Source organism: Terrapene carolina, unplaced genomic scaffold (assembly GCF_002925995.2).
Source record: "Terrapene carolina triunguis isolate 2854851 unplaced genomic scaffold, T_m_triunguis-2.0 Scaffold33956, whole genome shotgun sequence".
In the NCBI taxonomy this organism is placed as follows: Eukaryota; Metazoa; Chordata; order Testudines; family Emydidae; genus Terrapene; species Terrapene triunguis.
Genome location: NW_020698307.1, coordinates 831,013 through 847,397, shown reverse-complemented (window position 1 = coordinate 847,397; position 16,385 = coordinate 831,013). Strand labels below are relative to the sequence as shown.

The following is a 16,385-nucleotide window of genomic DNA, read 5'->3' as shown; positions in this document are numbered from 1 at the left end:
CCTTCATTTTTGCAAAACCCTGCTGTAATCTTATTAGTTTAGTTTAGATGTGTGAATGAGGTATGTATGGATGATGGAATCAACCTCCAGTGCCAGTCTGTCCTGATGAAACAGAGTTCAAACATCAATGGCTCAAGATGCAGACAAGAGCCCTAACAAAGTAAGAAGAGTCCACCCTAAAAAGAAAAGAACAAAGGTACAATAGAAGGAAGATCAAAGCGAGGTCCAAGGCTGAAAGTCATGTCTGCAATTGATGGGTGATCAATCACACCGAACCCAGACGCAGCGTGACACAGCAAGACCTATAGACTCTGGATTCAAACTAAAAGCCTATCAAAAAAGATGGGTGAGATGGAAGACTTTGGGTAATGTTCTGCTGCCAACATGGGAGGGCAGACCCAGCCCTTCCTTGTCCCCAGCTTTCCTGGACAGTTAGCCGCCACAAACTATGAACCCAAGCTGCAAAATCAACCCACGGACTCAAACTATGTTCAGGACTGGTAACTATACAGCAGCTGCAGAACATTTGGTGTATTTGTGTGTGTGTGGATATAAGTATTAGGTATTGGTCATAAATCAAATTGTGTTATCATAATAAATGTGGCATCTTTGCCTTATCCCCCAAAACGATCCTGTGTAGTTTTGTCTGCATAACAGGTTCCCCCTGAGAACTGGCCTCTAGGGACCTGAAAGCAGATCCCTCAGCTGGGCTTTTCCCTCTCCACTGATGACTCCCAGTTTGTAGAGTTTTGCTGGGAAACTTCCCCAGCCAGGCTGAGTTAGCCCTCCAGCTCCCTAGGTGAGACCAGTCACCACATGGTCAGCTCTGCTCTGGCTGCTGGTCCAGGGCTGCTACCTGCTGTGAGCATGTCTGGATGCTGGGCTAGGAGACTACAGTTTGGATTTTAGTACAGTTGTGTAACCTGCACCTTGAGCGCTGCACCCCTTTGTGGTGAGGGGAAATCCTGGGACCGAAGCAGCCTGACTCCTGCCTGAGGAGGATCCCTGCCAGCAGAGATCAGCCCCTCTGCAGTGACTGAGGAGTCCAGAGTCATCTCTGAACCTGAGGATCATTCATGGAGTTTGTGAGTGCACCATCTTTTAGTTAGTCAGTCAGGGAAATTGTTTTGGGAACCCCCTACTCCCTGAACTGTGTCCTCAAGCCAGGGAGTGAGGGTTTGGGGATTTTATAACCTGCTGCATATTACACCTGTGGAGGGATTTACCACCTTCTCCCACTTGTGAGTCCTTTGGGCTGTACTGAACCCAGTCAGCCACACTGCTAAACCACTGCAGAGAAGATATTGTGGTCATAGGTCATCTGGGGTCCCAACAAAGTACGTGTACCAACGGGACACTAATCTTAGGCCTGGTCCACACTACCCCCCCACTTCGGACTAAGGTACGCAAATTCAGCTACGTTAATAACGTAGCTGAATTCGAAGTACCTTAGTCCGAACTTACCGCGGGTCCAGACGCTGCAGGCAGGCTCCCCGGTCGATGCCGCGTACTCCTCTCGCTGAGCTGGAGTACCAGCGTCGACGGCGAGCACTTCCGGGATCGATCCGGGATCGATTTATCGCGTCTAGACAAGACGCAATAAATCGATCCCAGAACACCGATTGCCTGCCGTCGGACCCAGAGGTAAGTGTAGACGTACCCTTACATTTGCTACATCAGGTCCCATGATTGGGGAAAGTCACGTGTATTATCAGCGTGGGCATCGGTGACCCTAAGAATAGTGTTTTACCCCGTTATGTTATATATGTCTCCTGTTTAATATAATTATTGTGTTGAGTATATTGTATGTGTTTGTGTTATTTCTTGGAAATCTCCAACTATCTGGCAAGTAAGTGGGGGTTACCCTGTGGTTAGAATTTTCCTCCCAAGCTGCCCTGGTGACTCTGCCAGGAAGGAGCAAGGGGGGTGGAGGCACCGCCAAATAAATTCATAGGAAAAAATAAAGAAGATACATCCTGCTGAGTGGGTGGCGGGATCCAGAAGAACCCAGACCTGTCCATCAAAACCTGTAAGCAGATTGGCATTAAAGAAAGTAACCGGGTGGAGATGGGGCGCTACATTTGTTTCACCAGCGGCCCCCACCAGAGGGCTCTGGCTATTGCTCAGGGAGGGGAGGCTGCTCCCGCCTTTCCCTGGTCAGATGCTGCTGCAGCCGCCATTGTGAACCAGGAGCCCAGGCCGAGCTGCTGCTGCTCCCGCAGAATTGAGTTTTCCCTTTACTTATTGAATATGCATATTAAATCTCCTGAATTATGATGCTTTTTTCCATAGTCCAACACTGATACTAGAATTTCCTCAGATTTCCCTCACGTCCCTGTAATTCTCAGTAATGCTGTGATTGGGCCATGGAAATTTTAAGTAAATTTCACTGCAGAAGTGTGGGGAAAACACAAGGAGTCACGGAAAGGTCACTTGGCCAGACCTGATCTGGTTTTAGCCCCAGACAGAGCAGCATGAGGGGTCACTCTCCACTCAGGCAGCACCCAGAGTGGTCACAAATCTAAACTTAATTCACACACACACACACAGCCCTGCCGCTGACACAGAAAGCAGGGAGCCCTGAGTGATGCTGCATTAACAGGGGCAGGGTGGGGGATGGAGCCAGAAGATCCCATGGCACTTGCGGGTGGGGGGCAGCAGCAGAGGAGGGGCAGGTGATTGACTGTTGGTGGTTGGGGGCTGGGTTTGGTTAATTCTAAATAATTTGGGGGAATGGGGCACAGTCTGCAGAGGACATTACATCAATATTTAATGAGTAGTTGGGAGTTTAAGGGGTTCAGCCCACTGGCCCATTAGCAGCCAGGCAGCGCTGCTCCCCCACGTTCTGTTCTATTCAGTCCTTACAGCCCCTCATCCCTGCAGGGTCCCAGCACCGTCCAGCCGGGCACCAGCCACATGACTCGCATTCATCCCCTGGGATTCTCTCCTGCTCCCTGCTCTCCCCAGGGGCAGGGATTTTCAATCTGTTTATCCACTGGTGGATGTGGTGCCTGCCGCGCTCGGTGCGCTGGTGACCGGGGGCAGGTCTGACACGTCACAGGGCACTGGGATGTTCAGGGGGGTTCTCAGCTCCTGCAGCAGTTTGTCCCATAGCCTGGGAGTGGCTCCTCAGCAGCCTGGCAGATCCCATTCAGCAGCTCTGTGAGTGCAGGGACCCCGCTCCCTCTCCATGACTTTGACTCCATCCTGGGCTTCCGCTCCACAGCACCTTCCCAGCACATGTCCCTGGTCTGCACTGATCTCTCTGCTGCTGGCCTCCCCCTGGGGCCATGGGAAATGTCAGGGGAAGGGCCAGCACAACCCACTCTGTCCCTACATGGTCCTGATTCCCAGTTCTGCTCATTGTTAGGCAGCCAGGCCAGAAATTAAAACCAGGAAAACAAGATTAAAGTAGCATGGATCCCAATGACATCTCTATTGGGTCTGTGAAATGACAGGGGTTAATGTCACACCCAGCATCAGCATCTCAGCACACCTGGGAGCTGTGCTGGTGCCTGGCTGTGTTATAGCAAGGGGGATACAGAGAGAGAGAAACACAAAGGAAAGTGAATGTCTGTGAAGATCTCATGACTCCCAGTGTGTGTGGGCTGCTAAATCAGCCGCGTCACTAGGTGTGTGCGATGAAGCCCTTTTAACACTGCAAAGCCAGCCTGCTTCCAGCCTCCCCTGTCTGACCTCAGCACAACACTCATCCAGCTCAGGGTCACCAGCTCCCTCCCCGCAGACGGCACTGAGGGGGGAGCTGCTGGGTACAGAGCAGGGCAAGGAGGGGTTAGGGGTGTGGTTGTACAGGAAGGTGCCCAGGTGAAGGACGTGAAGTTGGGGAGGAGTGAACGTGTGGGGAGAGAACGGGAGACAAGCTGCCTGGAAACCTTCCTGTGAGCGGGTCCCATTTACCTAGCCTGAGCCCGTCACTCACACAGCCCTGGGGCTGGGCTCTCACTCCCCTTCCCCTGCCCAGCCACCAAATCCCCTTCCCCAGCTCACCCCACCCTTCCATCGCACTGGGACCAGCTCGCCCACATGACTGAGTCTGTAGCGCAGAGTGGCCCGTACAGCAGGGCCCCGGCGCTCTCACTCCTGCCTCTGCGCTGGCCCCTGCGCAGAGACTCCCCCAGGGCAGGAAATACCAGGATGTTCCCATCTCAGAGTCAGATAACACAGTTAATGACCCTGGGGGGACTGGGAATCCCACAAACCCCCTCCCCATATTACCTCTCCCCCATTGCACAGACACAGCCCCACCAGGTAATGCTGAGTGGGGCCCTATCAGTGCAGATAAAGGTCTCTCTTGCGCTGGTCACTGTGTGTATCAAGGATGTAAATTCCTTTATCAGGCACTGGTCAGCATCCCAGTCACGGCCCCTCACGGACACCAGCTTAGCAACATCCACAGTGTGGCAAAGTACCTTCTTCTCCTCAGCAGGCTCAGTCCTTTTTAGCCTTGGAGACACAGGCTTGGGCAAGGCAAATCCTTGCAGGTAGCACAGGGTTTGGCTATTCCTTTTCTCAGTCAGCCCCTTGTGCTTGTTTATCTTCCCTTCTGGGGACAGAGTGCAGCCTTCCTTGCAGGAAGGGTTCAGAGCCTTGCTGCTCCTAACTTCCTGGCAGCTTCCCTGGTTCTCTCACTCTCTCTTCCCCCCCCTTCCACGCCAGGGAGGGTTTAAAAAGGTCCCAAGCAGTTGGAGCCAGCTGAACCTAATTAGTTCCCTAGTAACCCCTTGCCCAGCTGAACCTTATTTCCCCATGGTTCTCTCTCCTCAGTGGCTTGGGAGAGGCCTTTTTAACCCCCTGGGACTGATTACTACCCCCTTTGTAGCTGTTTGCCCTGGGTTTGCCACAACAGACAGATCTCTATTGTTCTCTAGAGCTTCCTGAACCAATGCTTTTTCCCAATGGTGATAATATCCAGGTTTCAGTGCGGCTTCCAGAGGCTGCTCAAGGAGTGTCGTAGGGCTCATGGGGTCATATTGCAGCAACAGTGATACACTCAAACCCAGGAGCGAATGGGCAAAATTTGGCCCCATCCCGACTTTTAAACAGGGGTTGGGTCATCCTGGGAACTAGACACCAGAGCAGGGGAGGGCACACAGGTAAACAGGTCGGTAACAGTTGTCTGCAAAGCAGTGTGGGATAGCTATTGGAGGACTGCCAAAGTGATGTGCGGCAAGATTGTGTGCACACAGACAATAGGTGGATAGAACTCTATTCGCAGCATGGGGATCCACTTTGCAAGAGGATTCCAGAGTTCACCATAAATGCAGAGTTAGTGTGCTGGGAGAGATTGTGGCATGTGTGTGTAACCCACACACCTCCTGGGAGTGATGTTCTGTCCCATCAGGTGGCACTGAGACCACTTAGAGAGAATTAAATGAGTCTGCTCTACAGACTTAGCTAAGACCCAGTTGGCTTTTAGTTCATGCGATAGAGGCTCATGCACTAAGCTCCAGAGGCCTCACGTTCGATCCCGCTGTCAATGACTGGGGCCTTGTCTGCGTTACATGTGCACATACATTTTTAAATCAAATTAACTCAATTTAATCCAGTTTAAACCCCTTGTGTAGACAAGTAGGGTGGCCACTGACACATCCCCAGAGTACTGGACTTTCCAGAACTTCTGGAACAGGATGGGCCTGTCTTGCTGGCTTGACCTTGTCCCTGTGAAGTCACACTGTACAGAGGACACCATTTTGTAGAGTGTGCCGCCCTGCCCCTGTTATGCTTATAAAAACTCACAGAATCTTTTTCAGGGGACAAGACAATACGCCGTGTTTATTTAAAATGCTAAACAAGTATTAAAATCAGTATATGCACATGCACACCCCGCCCCCAAAAGGTTCTGCAGTTGGTGTTATAATTATGTAACACTTCTGCCCATCTAAGTTGGCAGCAACAAGGGCTGGGTTCTGTATCTGGGGGTTCCGTTTCAATAACGCAATGCAAAAATGGCTCGAGCCCCCACCCAGTGACCTGGGACAATTACATACCACCCCCTGGGTGCCTCTAAGAGGCAATACTTTCCCTCTCACAAGCACGGAGCCTGAGTGTAGCAGAAAATGTTTAATAACATGAGGTAAACGACATCAGCATTAAATTGGAAAAACACCACAAACAGGATTCATAACACAAACCATGAGCAAAAGACCCACCCCAGCAAATTGGGCTGTGTCCTTTCCCTTTGGTTCTTGAATCCAGCAACCCAAAAATCACCCAGAGTCCCCAAAGTCCAACACCCCCAAAGTCTCTTGGGTCCAGCAACCACCCAAAGTCCCAAAAGTCCAATAACCCCCAAATCTCTCTGTCCCTGGTCAGTGCAGCCCCAGAGTAAAAGGGGGGCACGCAGGGTGTAAAGGGGCACCTTACGTGATCCGAGGCCAGCCGGCCATCTCTCCGTGGGGTTCCGCCGCAGCCTTCACCATGAGCCAGTCCACGTCCTGCCGTCCCACGAACTGCTCACGAGCCAATCCACGTCCTGCCGTCCCACGAACTGCTCTGCTCTACGAGCTGCTCTGCTCCGCTCACCGACCTGTGAGCCGCTCCAGCCGTCCCCGCAAATGGCTGCACTCCGCTCACCAACCTGTGAGCCGCTCCAGCCACCCCTGCAAACGGCTCCGCTCGCCGTTCCTTGGGCCACTCCAACCATCCCCGCAAGGCTCCGCGCTGCTCGCCGTTCCTCCAGTCATCCCCGCGAATTGCTCCGCCAGCTGCTTAGCAATATAGCTTCAGGCTCCCCCACTAGTTAACACAGCACTCAGTGAGCTCAGCTCTTAATAACTTTAGCTCTTTTGTGATGTCATCTCATAGTAGGGGAGCCCCAGTGCTGGTGCACCATTGGCCCAAAGTGAATTCAACTCAGCAGCCTGTAACTAGACTCCTAATAGAATCAAAGGGAAAGGATTAAAATTTCCCTGTATTAAAAACTAGGAAAAACACATAACTTCAGCAGCCCATGCCACCTAGACACCAACAGACTGGATAAAAACACAAATGAATCCCTCAAAAGATAATTTTAGGGTATTTATTTTCAAATATTCAAGGTAAGTTTAGGGCACACTGCCATGAATGGCATATTGTGAATAAATCTTCCAAACTGAATTATTAAATTGAAAATGTTCATAACGCATCACATTTAAAACAAAAAGTAGTCCTAGCAATGTTGTGTGATGTGCCTCCCCTCATACTCTGCTCAGCTAGCTCTTCAAGAAATGAGGTTCAATTGCTAATTTCAAGGAATTAGATCAATCAGTCACTATTTGCACACAGCATTCAAGAAGGTGGTGGACAGAACCCAGAGGAATTATGATGAATTTCCTGGAGCAACTTTATTTTCTTTGTACTCTAAACCTCACATGACAACAAAAATATCACCCTTTCGACTGATTTATGGCAGAGAAGAAAGGTTTCCTAAAAAAGCTTCACCAAATTTCATGTTATGTGTCATTAAGTGCCAGAGTCTTTAATACAATTAAGTTAATTTGTGATGATTCAGTAAAGGAATACAACCCCTTCTCTATTTCTTTATCAAACTACATTTGTTGTGTTCTTATAACCAAGAACATGAAGAGCCCGGAAGTACATTGAAATCAATAGTGGACACTGACAGTACATTGCCTGCAAATAATATTTCTAAAGAAATATAAACTAAAAAATTGAGATTGTAGAAGAGATTTCTATATATAGGAAGATAGCATTTGAGGTTGGGGACCGTGTTTTGTTAATTGATGTGAGAAAAAGAAAGGAAGGGTCATATCTTGATTACCGATTATATGTAGCTAGAAAGATAAAAATCACATGAATTAATGCTGACCGAAGTTCAAAGAATATTATATAATCTTGTGTGAGTTAACTTAAATATATCAAGTATCAGCGCAGTAGCCGTGTTAGTCTGGATCTGTAAAAAGCAACGGAGAGTCCTGTGGCACCTTTAAGACTAACAGATGTATTGGAGCAATGATCCCTCTTTTTCACAGACCTTGGGAGGCAGGGCGGTCCTCGCCCACAGACAACCTGCCAACCTTAAGCATATTCTCACCAGCAACCACACACCACACCATAACAACTCTAACTCAGGAACCAATCCATGCAACAAACCTCGATGCCAACTCTGCCCACATATCTACACCAACAACACCATCACAGGACCTAACCATATCAGCTACAACATCACCGGTTCATTCACCTGCACGTCCACCAATGTTATATATGCCCTCATGTGCCAGCAATGCCCCTCTGCTATGTACATGTATATTGGCCAAACTGGACAGTCACTACATAAAAGGATAAATGGACACAAGTCAGATATCAGGAATGGCAATATACAAAAACCTGTAGGAGAACACTTCAACCTCCCTGGCCACACAATAGCAGATGTAAAGGTAGCCATCTTACAGCAAAAAAACTTCAGGACCAGACTCCAAAGAGAAACTGCTGAGCTTCAGTTCATTTGCAAATTTGACACCATCAGATCAGGATTAAACAAAGACTGTGAATGGCTAGCCAACTACAGAAGCAGTTTCTCCTCCCTTGGTGTTCACACTTCAATTGCTAGCAGAGGACCTTACCCTCCCTGATTGAACTAACCTCATCATCTCCAGACTGATTCTTGCCAGCATATTTATACCTGTCCCTGGAAATTTCCATTACATGCATCCGACGAAGTGGGCATTCACCCACGAAAGCTATGGTCCAATACATCTGTTAGTCTTAAAGGTGCCACAGGACTCTCTGTAACTTAAATATATTGCTTAATGAATTCTATTGTTTTTTCACCTATTAATTTTCAAAGATGTAGTGCAGGAGGTGGGTGTATGTGCCCTGCCTTCCAGAGAGAACCAGTCAACACAATAACGAGAGGGGGAGAGAGAGAGCAGCTGCACATGTGTAGTTGTGATGTTTATGACACATGTACACATTGTAATTGAGCAACCCAGTCTGACAATTGAATAGTCTATTTTATTAAGATAAATATTTTGGATTTCTTGAAATTCCACAGTTGAAATACAAATGATGTTATTTAGAGAAGTTAAACTTCAACATAGATTTGAGGGAAGAATAAAAAAATAAATGTAAATAATTCCATTTCTAAAAATATGTTTAAATGCTTGTTTTTGAAATACTGTTGAAATGTAAATGAAAATATTCTTGTATTTACACCTTGTTACAATAATATTTTCTAAATTTGAATAATCTTTTTTTTTCATATTTTACATTGAGATTTCAGAGGGGTAGAAAATTCTGACAGGAGTGAATGACCCTATCCACCACCATCTGCTACCCCTGGGGCAGGGGACGGGGGAAGGTGGGGGCTGGGGGTTGCCAGGTGTCCAGTTTTCGACTGGAACCTCCAGTTGAAAAGGGAAACTGGTAGTGTCCGGTCAGCACAAAAAGTCCAGTTGCTGCAGTAACTGTCCCCCACCACTGGGGGCAGGAAGAGCAGGAGCACTGGGAGGGGACAGTCTGTGCCACGGGTGTCACCGTAATGGACAGAGATTCCCTCCAGCCTGAGCTGGGACCGGGCAGATGATCAGGGGAGCCGCGTTTTTACCCCCAGCATTGCGACCAGGATAGAAATAAGGGTGGAGTGTCCTGGAGAAGGTGCCAGTGAATGTGAAGAGATGGGACTTGTCAGTCACATTATAAAATGAGACCTTGCCCACCTCATAGTCCAGGAAAATCCCCACCCGGCTGGGCCTGATGCTCACGGGGAGGGGGGCTGAGGGGGAGGTGAGGACCTCGTATTCCCCATCCCTCAGCCGCATGACCCAGTATCCATTCCTAGGTGATGCTGTGACCTTCCCCTTCCTGCTCACAGATTCCCTACAAACTCCCAGAGTCCATCCAGTCTTGCCTCCCACCTCCACCTCTCAGTAATGCCGCCCGCCCGTGAACCCCTCAGAGCCCAGGACACAGGGATGAGTATCAAATATCTCAGGGTTGTCGGGCAGATCCTGGCATGTGTCTCTACTTCTCACGTGTTTTCGATCCTCAGAGAGGACAAGTTTGGGATGAGCCGTGTCTGGATCCAGAGTCACATCCACTGGGGAGAGAGTCACAGAGTCAGAGCCGGGGGGACAGGGGCTGGTCACTGGGATCAAAGGGAAATTAACCTGTGTCCCCTTTAATCGCTGTGCTGGGGGGTTGTTGCCCTTTAAGGGGAGTCAGGGCCCAAGCACAGGAGGAGTGGGGGAGGGGGGTGGAAAGGTGTCAGTGGGGGTGGGGGAAGGGAAGGGACAAGCTGATGCTGGGAGAGGAAAGGGGAGGGGGAGAGAGGAGGGACAGGCACAAGGGAGCATGCACTAGGAGGACAGAGGATGGGGGTGAAGGGAGGGGCAGGTTCCTGAGGACTGTGGGGGGTGAGGGGATGTATGGGCACCAGGGAGAAGAGGACAGACCCTGGGGTCACAGAGAAGGGGCAGGCACCAGGGGGAAGAGGAGTGTAAGGGAATGGGGAGGTCCAAGGGGCAGGGGAAATGAGGAGAAGGGTGGGCTCCAGGGGAGCAGAGGGGGGTCGAGGAGAGGGTCAGGTGCCAGGCAGTGGGGAGGATGAGGAGTGGGGCAGGCACCAGTAGCATGGGGCCGGGGAGAAGGGAACAGGCAGGCATCAGGGGGACAGAGTGAGGCAGCAGCCCAGGGGCAGAGGAGGTGGCTGGGGCAGTGGCAGTCACTGAAGGGCAGAGCAGGGTGAGGGGAGGGGCAGGTGTCAAGGGGACAGAGGGGGGTGATGGGAGAAGTGGATGCCAGGGTACTAAAGGGGAAGAGGAGGGGCAGTCAGCAGGGGGTACAGAGTGGGTGAGGGGAGGGGCTGGTGCCAAGGGGAGAGAGGGGAGGAGTGGACACCTGGGATCCAAAGGGGGGACAAGAGAAGAGGTGGACACTGAAGCATGAGGGGGGGACAGAGGGAAGGGGCAGGCACCAGGGAGGTAGAGGGGCATTGGAAGGGGGGGGGGAGAGGGGCTGGTGCCAAGGGCAAGAGGAGCACAGGAGGGAGTGAGGGAAGGGATGGGCACGAATTCGGCAAAGCGAGGGAAGGTGCAGTGACAAAGGGGGTGAGGGGAGGGGCAGGCGCCAGAAGGGCATGGGAGGAGCGAGGGGTGGGGTGGGCACCAAGAGGGAGATGAGGGGAAGGAAGGGGCAGATCTCAGGGGGCAAAGGAGAGTGAGAGAAGGGGCAGCCATTAAGAGTGAGAGAGGGAGGATGGTAGGGGTAGGTGCCAGGAGGACAGGGGGTGAGGGAAGAGGTAGGCACCAGGAGGCGGGGGGGGTGAGCAGAGGGGTGGATGCAAGGAGAGAAGGGGGAGGGGCAGGCACCAGGGGGCATGGGGGACCAGGGAATAGGTAAGCACAAGGGGGACAGACAGAGGGGAGTGGATAAGGCGGACCCTAGGGCAGCAAAGAGAGGTTTGGGTGTGATGCTCTGTACCTCGGGGGAACACCCAGTACCCCCATGTTCATCCTCGTAAAATGATTGTGTGGCATCCAGTGCAAAGTTTGTCATGTTGGGTGTCTTCAGAAGACTCATGGTGCACTGAGCATTGTTGTTATAGTAATTGTTGTTATAGTGATGTTACAATAATTGTTATAGTAATATTATAGGTTATAATTTCATGTATATAGTTATGAAGCTGAAAATGTATCCTCATGGCTTAAAATAAGCCCAGGCAAAAACTCTCCAAGAGCAGAGAGGCAGTTCACACCTCATCAGGGCAGGTATGGGGCAAACCCAGCCCAGCCTCACAGGAACAAAGGACACTGGCCTAGGCAGCAACACAAGGATCTGTTGGACTCTCGAGTGAGTCACTCCCCTTCCTTAGGTCAGTTTGGGACTGCAATGAGGTAATGTTCACCCGACTCTGAAGGGGGTCGAAGCCAAGGGGGAAGAAAGAACATGATAACAGGGAGAGACGTTTGCCATGCTCTTCCTCCTACATCTGCAGACACTACACCAAGCAATTGAAGCACTGATCAAAGGGGAGAGCCTGGCTAAAGAGCAACCAGCCAGCCTGTGGTGAGAAGCGTCTAAGTTTGCAAGGGCACTGAAAGTGTTAAGATCAGCTTAGAATGTGTTTTGCTTTCATTTCATTTGACCAAATCTGCTTTGACTTATAATCACTTAAAATTTATCTTTGTAGTTAATAAATGTTTGTTTATTTTACCTGTGTGTTTGGTTTGAAGCTGGGCTGGGGTCATGGTGCTGCTTTCACCCCTCCTGTGTTGTCCCTGCACAGGGGTGGGCCCTAGGGTCTGTTATTGCTCATCCTCCCCCATTGGGGGTGTATCCCCTCCCCCACAAGATCAACTTCAGTTACCTGTGAATCCTTAGGCTCTTCTGAGTCCTGGAACAACCAGCAGAGAGAGAGAGGTGAGAATTCACCCAGCAGAGTCACCCAGAGCAGGGATCAGGTACGTACATGGGCTGCTCCTCACAGCACCCAGCTCTGCACCATCTCACAACAGACCAGGGTTCAACAGGCTCCAACTGCCCCTCTGTCCCACGTTCATCGGCTGGGTTTCTCTCCTGTGCAGATCACACCACACCCGCCCAACCCAGGGGCTGCTCCATAAAGGGGAACAGGCTCCCAGCATCTGTTGTGCCCTGTGCCCTAGAACAGTGACCCAGGATTCTCACCTTTCTCTGCAGCCAGCCCCTCTGGAAGGAAAGAGAGAAAAGCCCATCACTGGCGTGGGTCAGTGTCCCCAGGACTAGAAGTCACAGCTCTGTTAGACAATGCGATAGGGACAATGGGGACTAAGGCCAAGGAGGCAGTTTCTCATAGGCATTTCAGCACCTAACCCTGCAGAGAAGCCTCTGGGATTTTCACAAGTGCCAGAACAGGGGAGGTGCACAACTCCTATGGACACCAATGGGAGTTAGGTGCCTAACCTGCTCTGGGGCTTCTGAAAATCCCACCAGGCGCCTGTTTGAATCATTACGAACCAAAATACCTCTGAAAATCTGCTCAGACACTAGGGTCCAGATGCTCAGCTGGTGTCAATCAGGGAATCTCCATTGACATCCAGGGAGCCGAGATTCTGGCCCTGAGTCTGTGATAACAACTCTCATCAATCAGTTATTAATGTTGACCCCGCGCAGTATGCATTGGAGGGAGACTGTCTCCTTGCACAGCAGGAGGGTGCGGCCACAGGGACAGTGACAGCGGAGGAGGCACTTTCACTCCAAGTTCCTGTTCTCAGCCATTAGCATCTTTATGGGAAATCTTCCCTCTGCTCAGAACAGCTTCCCTGAGCTCAGAAATCCACCAGAGCCTCCCCAGGAGGAGTCACTGGGGTTTCTCAGCAAACGCGGCTTGGCCTTTTCATGCCCTTTTGGATTGCACTTCTCTGAAGGCTGATGTGACTGGGTTTAACTAACCAGCACAAAAATACCCAATGAACTCCCGATTCCAGAACAGACAGTCACAGCCCAGCACCGCGGCTCCACATTCAACCCCCCAACTCCCATTGCAGAATTTCAGACCCGAATTACAGAACTGGAGCATCGAGCCGCAAATCAGAGAGACTTAGCAAATCAGTGTTGTTCACAATGACAATTGTGAACAACAAATACAGCCAAGATCACCAGCCCCTGCGCTCAGCTGGCCAGGGACAGAGCAGGAGGCAGCACTGGGCACACAGAGCAGTGATTATGAATTATCTCCTGATGGGTCCCCAATCTGTGCAGCCAGGGAAGCTGGGACCCCAAGGGCTCTCCCAAGATCTGGGCCCCTCTGGGGTGGGACACAGGGCTCAGAGTCCAGCTCTGATGCATGGGGAATATGAACACACAGACACTGACAATAACTCAAACATCAGGTACTGTCACTTCCAACAGTAGCAGCTTGCCTTGGGGGAGCCACTCACCTGCCCCAATACAATGAGAGAGAAATCAACAGCAACGTCCCTTACCCAGGAATCCCGTCACAGCCTCCTGGAGATTGTTCTCTCGAGGGAAATCCCGGATTCTCTTTTCCAGCTTAGAGGACTCAGGTGCCGGATGCAGAGAGGTCGCCTTCTCACCCCTGCAGAGACACAAGTGCGTTTATTCCTCTCCCTCCTCGGCCCTAAGTTCCCACCCCCCACAAAGTCAAAAAGGGGAATGGGTGGGAGCTGGGCCACAGGCAGAGCTAACAGGGCCATGTCCTCTGCTGCCCAGGGAATTTAGTGCCTGCACAATCTGCCGGGGCCCAGCCCTCAGGACTGGCGGCCTCTCTCCATCCAGAGAAAACACAGCCCGGGCAGTGCCAGCCCCAGCTCCCCTCACATCCAGCCCGGACCATGTGCCCCACCAGGACCTAGAGGGGCCGCTCCCAGGGCTGAGAGAGGGGCCCATTCTCCAGACCCAGACTCTCCTTGGCTTCTCCTCTCAGCCTCCAAGGGGTCTGGTCACTCCCCGTGTGGTGGGGGGTTCTGGGACATGAATACTGCCCTACTAGGACATGAATACTGCCTTGCCTGGGACACTCAGGTCTTTCCCCACAGGTCTCCCGCATATGGGACAGGCTTTGGGACATGACAGAGCTGGGGCCAGGTCCCAGCTGGGCCCTTGGGGTGACCAAATCCCAGCCCCATTAATGATCCCCTGAGCCAACCTGGCCCCCAGGGAGGGTTCTCCAGCCCAGAGCAGTGGGGCAATCCCCTCCCTAGGGTGGATCACACAGCCACAGCGGCAGCAGCCCCAAGGCGATGGGGACGGAGGGTAGCTGGATCCAGAGGGTGAGACTGTCCCATAGTTGGGGCACTGGGGACTGGGTCTATAGCCTGGTCTCCGAGTCTCTTCCCAGCACGACGGGGCGTGAGGGGCAGACGGAGCCTGGACATACCTGCTCATGGCGCTTCTGACACCCTAGAGAGGAAGGAGAGACAGAGCTGAGAGTCAGTGCCCATAGCCCCGCCCGGCACCCTTGCCCAGACGGGTCACTCTGCTCTCCCAGCCCCATAGGCTGCTCTTCCTGGGGGGTGGAGGCACTAAAGGGCTGTGCTAGTGGGAAGAGAGCCTCTTTCACACCAGCTCTGCAGGGACGGCCAGGCCCCCTGCCCTGAGCCCCGGGGCTGGAACAGCCTTTCACCAGCTTCCCCCTGCCTCCCCAATTGCCCAAACTCCTGTCTCCCTGCATCCCCTGGCCCCGCAGACACCCCAGGCTGTGCTCTCTGCACTGAGTTACCCTGTGAGCTCTGAATGACTCAGGGGCCATCCCCTCCCTGCACTGGGCTCTGGGTGCGTCTGACACAGTCTCAACTGCAGCAATTCCGGCACCAGCTGCTGACACTTCCCCTCCAGCTCCGTGATCAGGGCGCTGAGCTGGGAAATCTCCTCGCACAGGCGTGTGGCGTTTTCCTCCCTCCTCCTCCCAATCTCCTCATCCGGCTCTCCCAGCCGGGCCAGCAGGAGAGGCTCTTGTTCAGCCAGGAACTGGCGCAGCCGTTCACACTTGGACACCATCAGCTGCCTCTCCACTTCTGTCTGCCTCTGGGGTGCACAGAGAGACACAGGGATAGGGGCAGGACAGGGACACGGGGAAAGCGGGGGTCATGGGAAATGGCACAAAGTCTTGTCCAGGCTCTACAGAGCGTTTCATTTCACTTCTTTGCCAGTAGAACTGTGTCTGCACTGGAGCTTTTGCTAGTATAAAAATGTCACCAGAAAAATCACCCCCCATCCCCCAATCCCCATTACTGTACCAGCAACAGATTTAAGGGTAGACCAGGCCTTGCAAATGATGCTGCCCAAACCACCCAATGGCATCACTGGAACATCTGACACTCAAACTCTGGGATCAGCACAAATCTCCCCCTGCTTCACCCTGTTCCCTGCAACATCTGTGCATGTTCAGCAGTTTTTCGATCCTCTCCCCCTCACCCCAGTACTAAGGAGGCAAAGCCAGAAGCTGCTCCCAGCTACCCTGGTGTCATAACTATAAAGGGAAGGGTAACAGCTCTCCTGTGTACAGTACTAAAATCCCTCCTGGCCAGAGACTCCAAAGTCCTTTTACCTGTAAAGGGTTAAGAAGCTCGGGTAACCTGGCTGACACCTGACCCAAAGGACCAATAAGGGGACAAGATACTTTCAAATCTTGAGGGGGGGGGGAAAGGCTTTTGTTTGTGCTCTTTGTTAAGGGGGTTGTTCGCTCTTGGGACTGAGAGGGACCAGACATCAATCCAGGTTCTCCACATCTTTTTAAACAAGTCTCTCATATTTCAAACTTGTAAGTAAACAGCCAGGCAAGGCGTGTTAGTTTTCCTTTGTTTTCTCAACTTGTAAATGTACCTTTTACTAGAGTGTTTATCTCTGTTTGCTGTACTTTGAACCTAAGGCTAGAGGGGGGTCCTCTGAGCTCTTTAAGTTTGATTACCCTGTAAAGTTATTTTCCA

General features: G+C 51.7%; 1 pseudogene; it reads right to left on the bottom strand.

Annotated features, from left to right (window-relative positions):
• Nucleotides 1–9,491: 9,491 nt before the first annotated feature.
• The window catches only part of LOC112125718, a 183,098-nt pseudogene continuing 176,204 nt past the window's right edge, over nt 9,492–16,385 (bottom strand).